The 16,587-nt window shown below is 36.5% G+C and overlaps 1 protein-coding gene across 1 annotated transcript in view; it reads right to left on the bottom strand.

Annotated features, from left to right (window-relative positions):
• LOC136842543 (Krueppel-like factor 6) overlaps positions 1 to 8,379 on the bottom strand; it is a 588,925-nt gene extending 580,546 nt beyond the window's left edge. Inside the window, exon 1 of the mRNA XM_067109978.1 lies at positions 8,177 to 8,379. The gene's annotated coding sequence lies outside the window, so the exon portion shown is untranslated. The remainder of the gene's footprint in view (positions 1 to 8,176) is intronic.
• Between the last annotated feature and the right edge of the window lie 8,208 nt (positions 8,380 to 16,587).

Raw genomic sequence — 16,587 nt, 5'->3', positions numbered from 1 at the left:
GTATATATATATATATATATATATATATATATATATATATATATATATATATCACAAAGGACATCTCAATGAAATAATTAGGAAAATAAGCAAAGAATATCAACCCCAGACGACGACGAGAAAGCATCCTTGACCCGCAATAACTTGCACATCCTTTCTCCTCTCTCGGCAATCGACTCATTTCATCTTTACCATCAACGTGACAAAACAATACTTCCAGCAAAAATGTCAAATGTATCTTTGATGTTTCCGTGAAATACATCCTTCATCATCCGAGCAACAACGCGAGCACTAGCAGTACTGACAACAACAACAACAAGAGCAACAACAATATAGAGCATCCAAACTTCCACTTCCAAAATAACTCTTCGACGCGTCCCTTAGGGGAGGCAGTATTGGATTCCACGTCCATTAAACTTACAAACAATAACTAGATGTGCAGCAACAGCAACAACAGCAGTAGCTGCAGCAGCAACAGACGGGGAAGAGCTTGTAGAGCAGCAACAAAAGGGGAGGAGAGCCTAGCGGTCGCAAAATACAAAAATAAACATAAAAAGAAAATCTCTGGAGATCTTCGAAATCATTTCACACAAGTAGGTTACGTTGCTTGTGTTACTCAAGTTCATTCAAGAAAAGAACAGTGAAAACTGGTTTTACAATTGGCCATTCAATTTAATTTGAATAAACATGAAACCGGTTGGTAAAAGACAGGACTGTCTCTTAACGAACTGTTGCACGAGTTTTTATATACCAATACTAATTTACACAGTAAAAGTCGTCTGCTTTTCCATTTAACGCAGGACGGTTGAGAAACACTAAAATCGATCCTTGCGGGAAGCGCTAAAACAATTTGGGAATAACGGGTGGAGTGAAGGAAACATACTGAGATGGGGAAGAGGTACTGCTACGTGATCAATTAGGGGTCGTACTTCAGCGTCTGACAACACGAAAACAGAAACGTTAAAGATGATTACAGTAATCTACCCTTCTTTCTCAATTATTCAATAGTGGCCGAATACTCAAGAACTTGTAACAATTCGGCAAAGAATAATATAAAATGCTAATCTGAAGAGACCTGAGAACACAGCTGTAAATGATGATAATGGATCAGTAACGAACACTGAAACTTTAAAAAAAACACACACACACAGATACAAACGTTGGAGAAAAAATATATTAAAGAAATACACATACAGTTTTGAAAGCGTCGTGCTTCATCTTCAGTGTGGCGACAAACCCACATTGAAGAGGGAGCATGACTCTCAGAAACTGTATGTGGAGTTCCTAAATACATTTTTTCTCTAAATTTGTGTGTGTGTTTTTTTTAACTATAACAATAAATGTAAACATCCGCTTGACATATTTGTGTTTAATTTTCTTCCATTCCTATTCAGCTCTGGAAACCCGCAGCCCCTCCCCCCATCAAAAACATTTTTAAATAATGCTTTACCACATTCAAGATTTATATCAGTGTATGTGTTATCTCCTCTCTCTTTTGCCTGAATTCCCATATACTCCAGGTCCTCATCTGAACTCTAAAGCTTTTCTCCGAGGTTTGCCCAATGGTTTTCGTTCTAGTAACTCCACACCCACTCATTTTCTGAGCGACAGCTACTTTCCTCTTCTCATCACATGCCCGAACCATCTCGGGTTTTGAGAGCTCAGTCTCTGAGCCACATCAGGAAACATATCTCTCAAAAACTTCCCCCTGTTTTATAAAAGAATTTTCCTAACGTACTCCATCTATGAAACTGAGCATTTTGCAGTGAAACATATTCAAAATCTCTTCCACTTTGTTTTCTAAGTTCCCAGATTAGGGGAAAGAGAAATACTGAAGTATGCATGTATAAAAAAAGTGGATGTCCTGAAACTGTCAATACAGATAATTAAAAGTCCTGGACGAGAATGAGATAAGACAAGGAATGATTAAATATTCACAGTAAATAAAAGAGTATTTAAAACGTAAAGATATATATATATATATATATATATATATATATATATATATATATATATATATATATATATATATATATATATGTGTATATATATATATAATTTATATATATATATATATATATATATATATATATATATATATATATATATATATATATATATATATATATATATATATGTATATTTAGAGAGAAAGGAATTCCTTACTGCTGTTCCATTTTCATTCATTCGATCAAGACAGGAAAGGAAACAGTTAAAGAACGGGAGAAGGACTTAAAACCAAGAAATAAACATCCAAACACACATTAAAAAGAGACCCCACCGGCGAAAGGTCATGGGAAAGCTACTTTATCGTTGCGAGAGAAAACTATTATATTCGAAATAAATCAAGGACTGGCGAGATCCAGTGCTGTAATTACAAAAATCTTTTGGGGGGAGGTGTTTCATCAATTAACGGACTACCAACTCGACTTCGAGGAAAAGAAATTGGACGAGTCCAGAAAGACGTGACTCGACCCCCAATTTTCCTTCGAGACTTCATCCTGACGAGTCTCTTCTCAAAAACCAAAAACTTGAAGAGTCAGAAATTCCTTTGGTTTAACACACAAATATTCATACACATACTCAAGGGAGAGAGAGAGAGAGAGAGAGAGAGAGAGAGAGAGAGAGAGAGAGAGAGAGAGAGAGAGAGAGAGAGAAAATATCTTTCGTACCCTGAAACATTAGCTTCGAGATGGCAAAAAGTTCTCCCAGTAACCAGGTGTTCCTTGCCTCAAATATAAGCAAATATTTCAAATCAGGAAAAAGTTTCACTCAGGGTATAATGCTGAAATCATAAGCCCTTCCTTAGCACACTATTTCAAAGATACACTGATACTCTTTAATTTAGATCTACAATGAAATATAAATTATACCAACAACAGGAGGAAGTTATGTATGTATTTATAAATAAACAGACCTCTGCCTAAGACTTCAACATCAGCAACAGTATCATACAAAAACATAAGAGAGAGAGAGAGAGAGAGAGAGAGAGAGAGAGAGAGAGAGAGAGAGAGAGAGAGAGAGAGAGAGAGAGAGAGAAATTAAATAAATTCTAGCATGGCGTCAATCATACGAGAGAGTGTACAATACTGATGATAATGGCGATTTTAAACTACTAAAAATAAACAAGAATAATATACGATAACTAAGGACTAGGCGGCTGTGAAGCAGGAAATAGAAGGAAGCGGGTTAAAGATGGAAAAAGGAAATTAGAAAGAGAGTGATCCTTAAAGATTTGGGCAGTAAAGATGGAGGAAGGGAGGATGGAGGTGAAGAAGGATACTTATAAATCAAGGTCTTTCAAAACTTAGGAGTCCGCTTGTGTGGGGTGGATGGGGGAGGGGTGAAGGAGGCTACTGGAGGGGACGGAGGTACCCCAGGATATAGGTCGCAGCCGAGAGAGGAATTATTATCAAGATAAGAGAGTTATTGTTTCACGAAGCAGTAATTTGACACTTAGAAGTCGTAATTTCTTAGCTGGACGATTTAAATCGACTGAGGTATATTTACTACTCAGTGGTAAAATTAAATAGGCAGGTTGGCACTATAATAATAATAATAATAATAATAATAATAATAATAATAATAATAATAATAATACTGAAACACTCAGCTCCTCTCCAGTTCCTTTGAACAATAAAAAAAATTTATTTACTTTTTACGTCAGAGGTGTGACTGATGTTAACAATCATCTAATAAGTAAAGAAGTATCGATATCTTACCTTTCAAACAAAATGTCTCCATATAACTGTTAGTTTTTCTATACCACAAACTAACACAAAGCCTTACAAATAAAAATATAATGTACTTGGTGTAAGCAAGTCATATACTAAATTATGAGAATACTGTCACCATTTTTGACAGGACATGTAACGTATATACATAAATACACACATACATATATTTATATATAGACAGATAGATAGATAGATAGATAGATAAATTACGTATATACATACATACATACATACATACACAAAACAAACACACACACACACACACATATATATATATATATATATATATATATATATATATATATATATATATATATATATATATATATATATATATATAAACATACAAACACACGTGGACTCATTCGTTCACAATGCTAACAAAGGAAGAAACTGCTTGGACCCGAGAGTGAGTTTCTAGTTGAAGGGAGCAGGGAATACTTTAAACGGTATACAACCAGTGTCTATAAGATGCCTTTACGTCTGAAAGAACAATATTACCGAGATTTACAATGGCTATTCAAGTCCCTGGCACAAATGGTACAAGTCAGCGTAATTTTCGCCACAACAAAGAAAGTGTCGCTTCTACTAACGAAAGTAAGACGTACATACGTATATACATGCACACACATCACCAACTGCACCAGGTATCTTTTTTGCTATTGTTAAAACATGTTTTTAAGTAAAAATATTAGAAAAAATATTCATAAATATATATATATAAATATATATATAGATACATATATATATGCAGATATATATATATATATATATATATATATATATATATATATATATATATATATATATATATATATATATATATATATATATATGTGTGTGTGTATTTTGTAATCATGTAGAGTTTGTTAAAATATAGAGAAAATATTAGGAAAAATCCATTTATAAATAAATATACATATATTTATATATATGTATATATATTTATATATATATATATATATATATATATATATATATATATATATATATATATATATATATATATATATATATACACGTGTGTGTTACCCTCAAAGTAATCGCATACGACATCGACTAAACGTAGTGGAGAGAGCAATTCACAGAATTTTCTTTTTGAGACGTATACAAAATGAAGAGGGTACACGGGAACGCTCATAACATTTTACGGCATATCACCTTTAACAGGAAAGGAAGTTAAGAGCAATAATTCATTTATATTTATTTAAATTTGAAACAAAATCACAGAAAATCTATAACCAATACTTCACAGATATTCACGCAGGTACACTGTCATTCTAAAACTAAACTGTCTGTTAATATCAATAACTTCTACTGCCATGCTGGCAAATTTCAAGCAAGGAATTACACAGGGCAGAGTATACTGAAAACGTGTCCAGATAAAATCAAAGGCTGTTACGCAAGCTGTCTGTCTGATAACGATAGGGACCGTTTTGAAATCATGTGACTGCTAATGTTTACAATGTTTAGTGATATGTATGTACGTATGCATACTTACATATATGCATATATATATATATATATATATATATATATATATATATATATATATATATATATATATATATATATAATATATATATATATATTTTTAACTAAACAGTTTTTCAAAACGTAAATCCATATAACTGTTAATAATGTTTTGTGCATTACTTCAATCATTAGCCTAATAACAAACAGAGAATTACAGATGGAAACGAGAAGTGGCCAGTGGATGGATGTCTTTGGTTCGTGCTCAAGAACAAGCAAACGGAAGCGAAGTGTGCATGAGATATAAGGACCAGGTAATGCGTAGTGTGTCTGTGTGAGTACGTATGTGTGTGACGCCATTGCTACTTGCAGGTCACCTGGAGCGACCAAGGTGAACCACAATCCGAACTGCATGTAAGCAGCAGGCGCTACTACTATTAATACACCTATTATTGGTGCTACTGTCACCGATCATTTACTGCGTGAATCTTTTTTTTTTTTTACTTTTTTGCCTCTGTGTTTATAAGGAAAAAAGATCTCTCAAAAAGTTGGAATCGGTATCTAAAGTCCAGGATGGATAACAACACTAATCCCATTCCGCATTTTATTGCTGTTCTTGGAAATTATCAAAATAAATCTTAAAAAAGCAAAAGGCTTGATGAGAAACTTAGAATGTAGTTATTAACCGTCCAATTTAAACTAATGTACCTATTAGTTATCCATTCTGCAATAGCGGGTATGTAACAATTTGGCTTTGAACGATCCTCGAAAATGTCCCTTGACGATTTTTCCGTTTGGAAAAACTGCAACTGAGAGAGAGAGAGAGAGAGAGAGAGAGAGAGAGAGAGAGAGAGAGAGAGAGAATTAACCTTAGAAACAGCGAAGCAAAATCTTCACAGGGCTTTGTTAAACTAAAATCAAGGTTAACTCTGTGAAAAAGTATTACCAAAAAGAAAAGGGTTCAAGTATATCGTTATGTACCCCAATGAAGTACGAGCGAAGATCAAAATACCAATCACCAATTGCCAGAATGACTAAAGAATGCTGCGGAAGACTGAATAGTTATTGTCATGCTAGGCAAGGCAGGTATTCATGGGCACGGATGCATTTTGAAATTCTTCGCAATGATTACAGTCCAGTAAGCACCGGTTTTCACCGGTGACTAGGTTTCAATTGTGAATACAGAGGAATCCTTGTAGTTAATTGTCTAAAATCTTAATTGGGATTCAAACCTGAATATCAAGACATCCCGATAATAATTAAACACGATTACTGTACAGTACAATGTACTGGTATTGCAGTCCCTCACTGTGTATACCAGCAAACCCTTAATCATAATTTTTTACAATTATGTTTTAATGTGACCAAGTTTTTAAAGCGTACTACCAAGAAACAAAAGCAATATTTTCCAGTGTTAGAAGCGAATATTCAGATATCATGAATGCATCATCATATCACACTCAGAACAATGAAGACTAATCACAGAAACACGAACGTGAACAATCGCTTTCCACAATTCATGAATGACTCGGAGTATCATGCGACCTTCACAAAAGGCCTTCAGAGGAGAGCAGGCTTAGACTAGCAACATAATTATTACGAGGGGGGGAAGGGGAGGGAGCGGGGAGGGGGAGAAAGAGATGGGGGTCTTTAAGAATGCCAGACAAGATGGGAGGGGAGAGGGCGTCTGGCTCTGAGAAGGGTTAGGGAGAGAGAATCTCGAAGTAAATAAGGATGATGCGGCAACTTCCCTCACTATCTGTCAAGGATATGAAGACCAACATATGAGATGACCGACGTAGATGAAGGAAGGCCCTCCGCAGCGATGATGAAGGAGCATGATGAAAACAGAAAAGGGGTCAGTGAAGGAGAATACGGCAAGAACCCCGCTTTTTACAATTAACGCAAAGTGAATTATACACCCGTTATGCAATTTGAAAATAATAATAATAATTACATTTCACGTACACAGTGTTAATTAGAAAGAGACAAATTATTTTAAAATATTATGAACATTTACAGATGTATTTCTTTAACATGCCCAAAGAAAAGTGCAGTGATTTACGCAATAAAACTGGCACGAACTGTACATTTTATTACTCTAACGCAAGATATATATATATATATATATATATATATATATATATATATATATATATATATATATATATATATATATATATATATATATTTGTATAAAATCAAGGAGTGTGCCGCTCCCCTCTAGGAGGTATTGCAACACCCGTCATGCTACCTCTTCCGACATTCATTCAGTGGAAGGCAGTGGAAAGAGTTCACGGCTGTTACTTTCACTCCCTTAAAACCTGTACTTTGGAATTCTCTCCCCGTCTCGACTTTCCCAGATTCTTATAATTTCCTATCTTATAACAGGCACGTTTTCAGTTTAGCCTTCTCTACCAGAGTATTTTACAACTGCGAAGATTATTTCAAAAGGAATTAAACATACATACAAATGCAATTATATCGAAGGAATGATTTGCAAAGCTTCGTGCATGTGCCAGTGGGATGGAATTGTAGTTATGATATAATTTCTTTTTATATTTGTAAAACCAGAATCAAATGTCTGCGGGCTCTTTTTCCAAGTATCATCATAGGAGGTCAGAGAACTGAACCCCGAACTGTAGCTGCATAGCTGCAAGAAATGACCTCAATCGGCGTTGCCTGTCTCGGACATCTGGCAAGTCTCTGTACACAGACGCACTCCTTGAACTGGTGACCATGATGAAGATAATCTTAATCAAACAAGTATTCGTTATACGAAGATGAGTATGATAGCCATTGCCAAACAACTATTCAGACTGATTTGCACAAGATCAAACATTTCTGACAATTTACATCTTACTGCGAAGATACAAGAGACCACTTCATCAGCATTCAATTTTATGTATTAGTCCCTCTTTTTATGCCAATTGTCCACTTTCTCTCGAAGCTCTCAGCTTACCCACTTCGGACGGCGTTTCCGATCTGAAATCTGAAGTCTGTCTACGTTTCGAACGTGTTAAAAGCACACTCGCTCCAACCACTTATGCACACGTCCCAAAAGCTTTCCAGCGGTGATTACCCCTCTCCTCTTCCTAAGTCCGACCCCCTCCCCTCTCATCTCCCTACGATGGGGGATGGGGCCTTCCCGTCACCCTGTCAGTGTCAACTTCCAAATCGCTTCTCAAATCGTTCGGGGATTACTGGTAACGAACGGTGATTAGCACAGTGATTACGAACGAGTGACTGTGATGCCCAATCCCCATTTCCCCCTCCCACCTCCCTCCCCCTACCAATGACGTTGGAGAGCCATCGGCACAGAATGAGACGACGCAGGAAATGGGAGACAAGGAAAATACGTCCTAAGGACGACCGCCAAAGAAGACTGAAATTAAAAAAGGAAAAAAGTTTGGAGCTAAGATCAACCTAACAATATATAAGGCAGAATTCCGACTGTAAATGCAGTCCCACTGGAAACTTAGTAATGCATTAGCTAACTTCTATCTGATTCATCGCATGTGCATACTACTCGCCAGATCCAAACTACATAAGGATTCTATCTCAGTAAATTACCTACTGGAAACCTGACTGGTAATATTCCTTAAACTAAAGGTTCACTGTTTGACAATACAAAGAACCCAGTACAAAGCTAACAACACAAAACAAACAAACACACACACACACACACACATTCACGAACGTCCAGAGAACCACCTGAAACATGAACTCGATTCTCCTTTTCTTCGTGAGGTCACCATTTGATGGTAATCTGTCAAGTCGCTTAAGCCCTACTTAGGGTATGCATTACATACATGACAGTAATGAATATTCTAACAACTCACATTCTCGTCTGTATAATTTCTGCACTACCAAATCTAAGGCATCTGTCTTACTCTCGTATCTCAGAGGGAGACACAGTAACTGAAGTATAATTTTCTGGAAAAGTTTTTACCACAAATGACCACGCTAATATATAAAAAGATACCAAACATATTCGTGGCGACAACGCAATGAACAGACAAAACACTTCTTCGGTTGAACAATTTGTGGTCTTTCATCCTATGTCCCAATGAATCGTTGGGGCAAAGCGGGTGAAAGGTGTTTGAAAACCAATTCTTTTTTAAAGTACAGAATATCCTGTTAACTTTAGCTAACAGAACATCCTGTTAAGTTAAGCGTAACTAGGTTAACTTAAGCAGCTTCTTGTCACGCCACCATAATAAACTAAAAATACAATATTTCCAATCCGCTTTTAGCAGATGAAAAAATTCTTAGCCAGTTGTGTGTGTCGTGTTTTGGACGTTCTTCGAACGGAGGGAACTTGTCTCTGACTTAGCCTAAATAATCTGTTTCTCAACATGATGAACAGTAAATACGAAAATAAATGACAAAGACAACGGATGCTGAAAATCGAAAAACATAAATTTATAAAAAAGGGGCAAAATATTATGACAAATGACAAAGTAGCGAATCAAAGACATAAATGAATAAAACTTTCATATAAAAGCTTCTAAAAGATACTAAGAAACTTATCAGAAACACGGCTCTTCTCGAAGATACAAAAAATACTCGATATAAATCAGCAAAATATGAAAATGCATTCAAGATAAAACGCATAACTTATAGAGAAAAAATTAATAATAACCTTCTCCAAAAAGTGTAATTAAAGTCTTTTAATTACGATTTGAGTCTCATCTGGGACCTTTTCAGCTAAAAGAGAGCCTCCCGGAAACTTTATCAGCCGGATGAAAAAATTTCGAAGCTGAATTAGATTCCTTGAAAAGCAATGAATGGGAAGTTAAAAAAAAAAAAAAAAGAGAGGGAGAGAGAGTGGGGGGGAGAGGGAGAGGGAGAGGAGAGAAGCGATGGATGTTTAAAACATCTCTGGCAAATATGCCACACGCAAAGTTCTCTAAAACTGCCCTGGTTCCAAAACGGCCCCCACCCCTCTTCAAAATAAAAAATAATAAAATAAACAAAAAAGCCAGGCAATTTTCCCGTGGAGGTACAGAAGTTGCAGAAAGGTTTCAAAAGAGAAATATATTTTTCAATAGTGACTTTGTGCGAATCAAAATATTTGAAGATTTCCAGTTTCTTAAAATTCATCCTCTCTGGGGAATTTGATAAAAAGCATTAGCTTGAGCGCAAGACAAAAACTTCATAAACCGTAATAGTAGTATTAATAGTGATGGGTAAAAAACGATAATCAATATATCAACTCCCGCTATCAATACTGAGAACATCATATTCAGCCATACAAAAATACAGGCGATAATCAAATACAAAAATGCAATTTATGAATCAAGGCTACAGAGACCATCAAAAACCCACTAGGATATATTTCCCATCACCAACAGTCAAGTTTACCGGAAAATAAAGATAAAACTAAAAACAGGAAGACCAACGAGGAACCATTTGCCTCCTCCCAATACTGTTTTAAAAGAGCTTCCACGTTGTTTGCTTCCGAGAGCCGAACACAGGCGCTTCCGAAAGTCCCCAAACGGAGGCGAGACACTATAATGATGTTAACCGTATGTCAGAAGATAATCAATGCGGTGTAATTTATGCAAACTTCATTAGCTTCCTCTCTCTCTCTCTCTCTCTCTCTCTCTCTCTCTCTCTCTCTCTCTCTCTCTCTCTCTCTCTCTCTCTCTGTGGTCCTCATAGTGAAATGGTGGCTATCTCGGTTCACGATCGAGAAGCCTCAAGTTCGATCCAAGGGCGAGGAAAGGAACGGCATATGAGTAAATCTCCTTAAAACCCACGGCATGGCCCTCTTGACGTAGGCAGCAAATATAGTACTTGGTAGTTAGTCGACAGCTAGGGGTCGAAACTGGGAGTGAAGAAAAGTAAAGAGGAAGGATAAAAATAAACGCGAGAGAACAGTGACCCAAATAGAAACCCATCACAAAAATAACTAAACGTCCAAAGGCCTCGATAAGATAATCCTACCTCAGTTCATAAGATACTGTCTCCAATAACATTTCTAATAGGATCTGAGATTTTCTACAAACTCTTATTTACTGGACAGTCGGTACAAATTCAAAAACATTAATCTAAACCCCGTATCTGTCTTACTATAATTACCACATCTGATCAAGTGAAGATTGTGTTTTCCATGAATAGCATAATATAATCAAAAGTCATCTTTACCCCCTTTTCTTTCCAATTCTGCTAATGATAAGAAAAAATATTGGGAATATCGAACAATCTTCAAAACAGAAAAAAAAATCTCTCCTATCACTGTGTTTACCAAAAAATATCACCTAAGGTGAAGTTCGATAAAAAGTCCATAACTATCAGGGTGCCATTTGAATGCCAAGGAAAATTTTCATCTTAGACCGTGGCTCTACGTCTGCCAGATAGAAGCACGAAAGTTAATTGAAAAATTCCCAAATGGTCATAAAGTTGAAGTATGGGGACCCCGATGTGAAGATATTTGAAAGGGCGCCGACGACAAAGTTGGTATACTAAGCAGACCAGAGAGAGAGAGAGAGAGAGAGAGAGAGAGAGAGAGAGAGAGAGAGAGAGAGAGAAAAGAGAAAATTTTTTATAACATGGTGAGGATATTAGCACCTTTCTGGGGAAGAGAGAGAGAGAGAGAGAGAGAGAGAGAGAGAGAGAGAGAGAGAGAGAGAGATGTTGACACATGGACGGCGCAGGTGTCCTCCCACCTCAAATTATAATGGCGTATCCAGCGCCGTAATATACTTTCATAAAACACTTCTACATTGCGAAGCCATTTGCATGCAAAATAAGGCGAACTGCAAAAACTTGTCCCTGAAATCCGGAAGCATTTTCTCAACTTTTTTCTCTTAAAAAAAAGTTGAACTGAATAACAAATGAGAAAAATAGACGTTCAGTTGTGAACGTAAAATTAAATGAAAATGCAAAAATGCATCATTATTTTCTAACATCGTTTTGTAAACAAGCTGTGCTGTATTCGTAAAAATTAAAAAAACCTCTTTATATATACACAGATGTATATCTGCATATAATCGTGAAGTATTTGCTAAAGGTATGATTAAACACAAGTAACCTACTTTGTCAGTAACATCCATCGCTATTAATACACATACATACACAAATTTATATATATACAGTATAAATAATATATATAATATATATATATATATATATATATATATATATATATATATATATATATATATATATATATAGTTTATATACATATATAAATACATATAGATATATATTTATATACATACATACATACAACATACGTGCACGCGCGCACGTACACACGCACACACACACACACACACACACACACACACACACACACATATATATATATATATATATATATATATATATATATATATATATATATATATATATATATATATATGTGTGTGTGTGTGTGTGTGTGTGTGATCATTAACTTGGTCGCATAAATCTAAGGTACATTCCCATGTAGCTATTCCTATTCGCATATATATAAAAGCAAATATCAAATGTCGATCCCAACCACCAACTAACTCTGATTAACAATAAACTCATTCTGATCTTGATCGTCGCATCATTGCCAACACCAGTGCCTTCGAATGTGTACCTCGATTCCATTCATCCCCACCAGATGGAGGAAAGCATCGCCAATTTGCTCCCAACCAAATATACAACAATGTCTCTCTCTCTCTCTCTCTCTCTCTCTCTCTCTCTCTCTCTCTCTCTCTCTCACAGACACACACACAATGTTAAGAAATATAAATGAAAAATAATAAATCATTCAATCAATAAAAAATAAAACTGAATAAAATTCACATTAATTATGACTATGTAACTGCAATTTATATATATATATATATATATATATATATATATATATATATATATATATATATATATATATATATATATATATATATATATATATATATATATAATATATATATATAATAATTTGCCTCGGGAATGCATTTGTCCAACAGTTTGTGGTTTTGCATAACTATTCTTGACACTGAATAAGCTTTTCACCTTAACAAAGCCCGGATAAATAGGGAGGCTTAAAGCCAGGAAGGGCATTCGCCAGTAGAACATCAGCCAAAACAAATAATGAAATGAGCTGGTCAACTAACGTTACAAAAGCCTGGTAGAGGCTCATTAAAAACAGCGACCCCGACTAGAGCTTAAGCCGAAAAGAAAAAGAAACGTGTGAACAAATGTATAAGGAACAGACACATAAACCTACCAACCTAGCATAACCAAACGAACTGCGACTGACATCTCGATAAATAAAAGAATGCACGAATGCAAATAAACAAAACCGAACCACGAGCTGACGAGCGCTCTCCTAAGCGCCGCTGTCCACCTACGAAAGCAGAGCCAGGAAATCACTTAAAACAAAATACGGTCTTTGGACACCAGTTCATTTTAGCACCCCTGGCACAAAGTGGCCCTGGGAGAGTGATTGGATCATCCATTTATATCGCTTACGGGGATGATGATGATGATGATGATGATGCTGAGGAGTGGAAGCTTTTCCTGCGTTTGTGCTCTTACATTACTCTTGCAGATTCCCCCTTTTCTTCTGCCCCCCCTCCCTCCCAGCACTAAGAGATGCACTTTCCCCCCCTATCCCCAGCACCTACTTCCCCACACGCCTCCCTCCTCACTTTCCCTCAGCCCTTAACTCCCCTTTTTTTTTCCTGCAGGTAATGGAAAAGGAGAAATGGGGGAGGAGGCTGATAAAAGAAAAGGAAGAGGAAATGCGGAGGTTATATGAAGGAAGGCATGCCGTGGAGGAAATGGAGGAGGTGGGGGGGGGGTGTTTGGAGGGGTGATGTGGGGGGGATGAAGGTGGAGGGTTACTAAGTTCTATAGGTAGTAATGGATACAGGGGAGTGGAAGGTGATTCCGGAGGCAAGTTGATGTGGATATAAAACCGGGTTAATGCTGTCCAATAGCCCAGGTGTGCGACGACTGAATAAGGTGAACCTGGGGAAAAGAGGTAAAATTATGTTTCCCTGGGTTATGAGGAAGGACGGAAAGAAGAATAGCAGAGGAGAAGAAAGGTCAGAAAGAAATGATAAAGGCAACAAACTCAACATTAAAGTGTTGGGGTGGGGTTGTGGGGGGGGGGGGAATCTGCGGGTGAAGAAAGGCAAGAGAGGGTTTGCGAGGGTTACACGAAGGGGATGCCTATGAGGTCAGCTTTAAGGGGGATACCACCAGGAAGGGGAGACCAAAGATGATGATGAGGATGAGGAGGAGGAGGAGGAGGAGGAGCTGGAGGAGGAGGAACAGGAGGGGGGAAGAAGCAGGAGAAAGGAAGGACACGGACTTGAGATGGTCTCTCATAACATCTATGTTAACAGAGAGAGAGAGAGAGAGAGAGAGAGAGAGAGAGAGAGAGAGAGAGAATTCTGGAGTTTTTAGCAAGTAGTAAAGTTCAATTGGTGCTCCCCTTACTTTAATCTACGGGCAGACGAGAAAATTGTCCTGACGCTGAGGGTTATCATGAGACAAGAATTTTGCTTTTAGGACAAAGCTTAATTGAAATTACAACGACTCAAAGACATACCAATTAGATATAAAAAAAGTTATAGCAACATACCCTGAAACCCGGCAGCTTAAACAGAGGAAAAACGCGACCACAAAACTTTTTTTCCCAATTACCCACAAAATTGTTTCTTTCTGTTGAAATTTCCCATAAGCATTACGCTGTTTCAGTTGGCCATGACCACATTCACTATATCGCCTTCGTTGAAGTTGAAGTCCCACGTATAACCAACATCCGCTATAATGGTTTCCGGTTTATCTATCTAAATTTAGAAATTACAATGTCTTTTCCGGTTTATCTATCTAAATTTAGAAATTATAATGTCTTCTATCAACATCTGTCCATATTCCATATATGACCTCCCGCGTATTCTCTGCGATGACACGTAAATCAATACACGTGATCCTAACTAAAGTCTCTTGGATGTGCAATATGACCTACCATAATTCGGTCATTTTGCTGCATGAACATCGTGGACTTAAAGCAACAGACAGAAAACATATTAGTCAATTGCGGCTAATAGTTATCATTCGTAAGGCTTCAGTAAGTACAGAGATTATACCATTATTGCTATATGCTTCAATCTTTTGTCTGTTGATTGTTTGAATACATTTTGCTTGTCTGGATGTTTATAGCCTCCAGAGATATCGATCTCCTAAATTACCCAATACCGGATTTTTTCAGAACAAAAATTAATGTTTAAAGAAATGGTTGGAATACCGCCAGTGTAATCATCTTCCAGAAAGTACTGTATATTCTGCTTATGCCTTTAAAACTCGTGTGACCATCTTCCATAACGTATATTCTGCTTACACCTTCAGTGTTAGTACAGCTTGAGTTAGTTCCCACTAATATATTTTTTTTAAACTGCACCATTCACACTGTGTTGAGCTACTACAATGTCGCACTCCTGAATGCCAAATCTATGGACGTTGGTGTTCCTCGGCCAAAGATTAAGATGTAACGCTATTCTAAAAGCGACATTAGCTACAGCTTTAACCTTTCCGATACTTGTTTTTACAAACATACAAATTTTATGTATATATGCGTGTGTGTGTGTGTTGATTTGTTTATCTCTACAGACTTCTTTTTCACTATTTTTCTTTTTCTCTTTCCTTCACTAGTATTCCCCTCACTTCAGTTACGGGAATACTATTAATATTGCTAAAAATGCTCGTGTTGAAAAATAATGAAATTGTAAACGTCAAAGATTGAGATTCATGACTTCAAAATGTAAACACAATTTTCAAAACCCCATAGAGTGTCTGAGAGAAACTTCAAATAGTAAAAGCACGCAAGAAGATGATATCCAGCACCGCTCTACTCTCAAGCCGGTGATGAACCAAATGCTTCCTAAGCACCAGGAGCAAATTGAAGGATAAGAGCAAACACTTCCGCCAACCAAAACTATAAACGTTAGCGTGGAAGAACAACTGAAGCGCTACCGAACAGAATTCTAGTGCTCAGCAAGCCCCGAAAGATTTCGCCTTTGCCCTCGATGAATATAGGAGAATAAGAGGTATTAACGTTAAAATAACAATGCAAAAATCGAAACCTACATTTTTTGCAAAAATCGAAACCTACATATATTTAATTTTTAAAAATACATAGGATAAGCCCAAAAACACATCACATAAGGACCTGCAAAATTAAGAGAATAAATAAATTCATTGTTTGCACAAATAGTACTCTACACACTAAATGCGAAAAGCACCATAAATGAATAAACTGGAAAAAGTTTCTTGTCCCCTATAAATAAAAGCATAAAAACTTGCTCAGCACAATGACATTTATACTGACACATACTTATAGCGGATGCACATATACATACACACACACACACACACACACACA

Source organism: Macrobrachium rosenbergii, chromosome 10 (assembly GCF_040412425.1).
Source record: "Macrobrachium rosenbergii isolate ZJJX-2024 chromosome 10, ASM4041242v1, whole genome shotgun sequence".
In the NCBI taxonomy this organism is placed as follows: Eukaryota; Metazoa; Arthropoda; class Malacostraca; order Decapoda; family Palaemonidae; genus Macrobrachium; species Macrobrachium rosenbergii.
The sequence above is the reverse complement of the archived record's forward strand: the minus strand, read 5'-3'. Positions and strand labels throughout refer to the sequence as shown.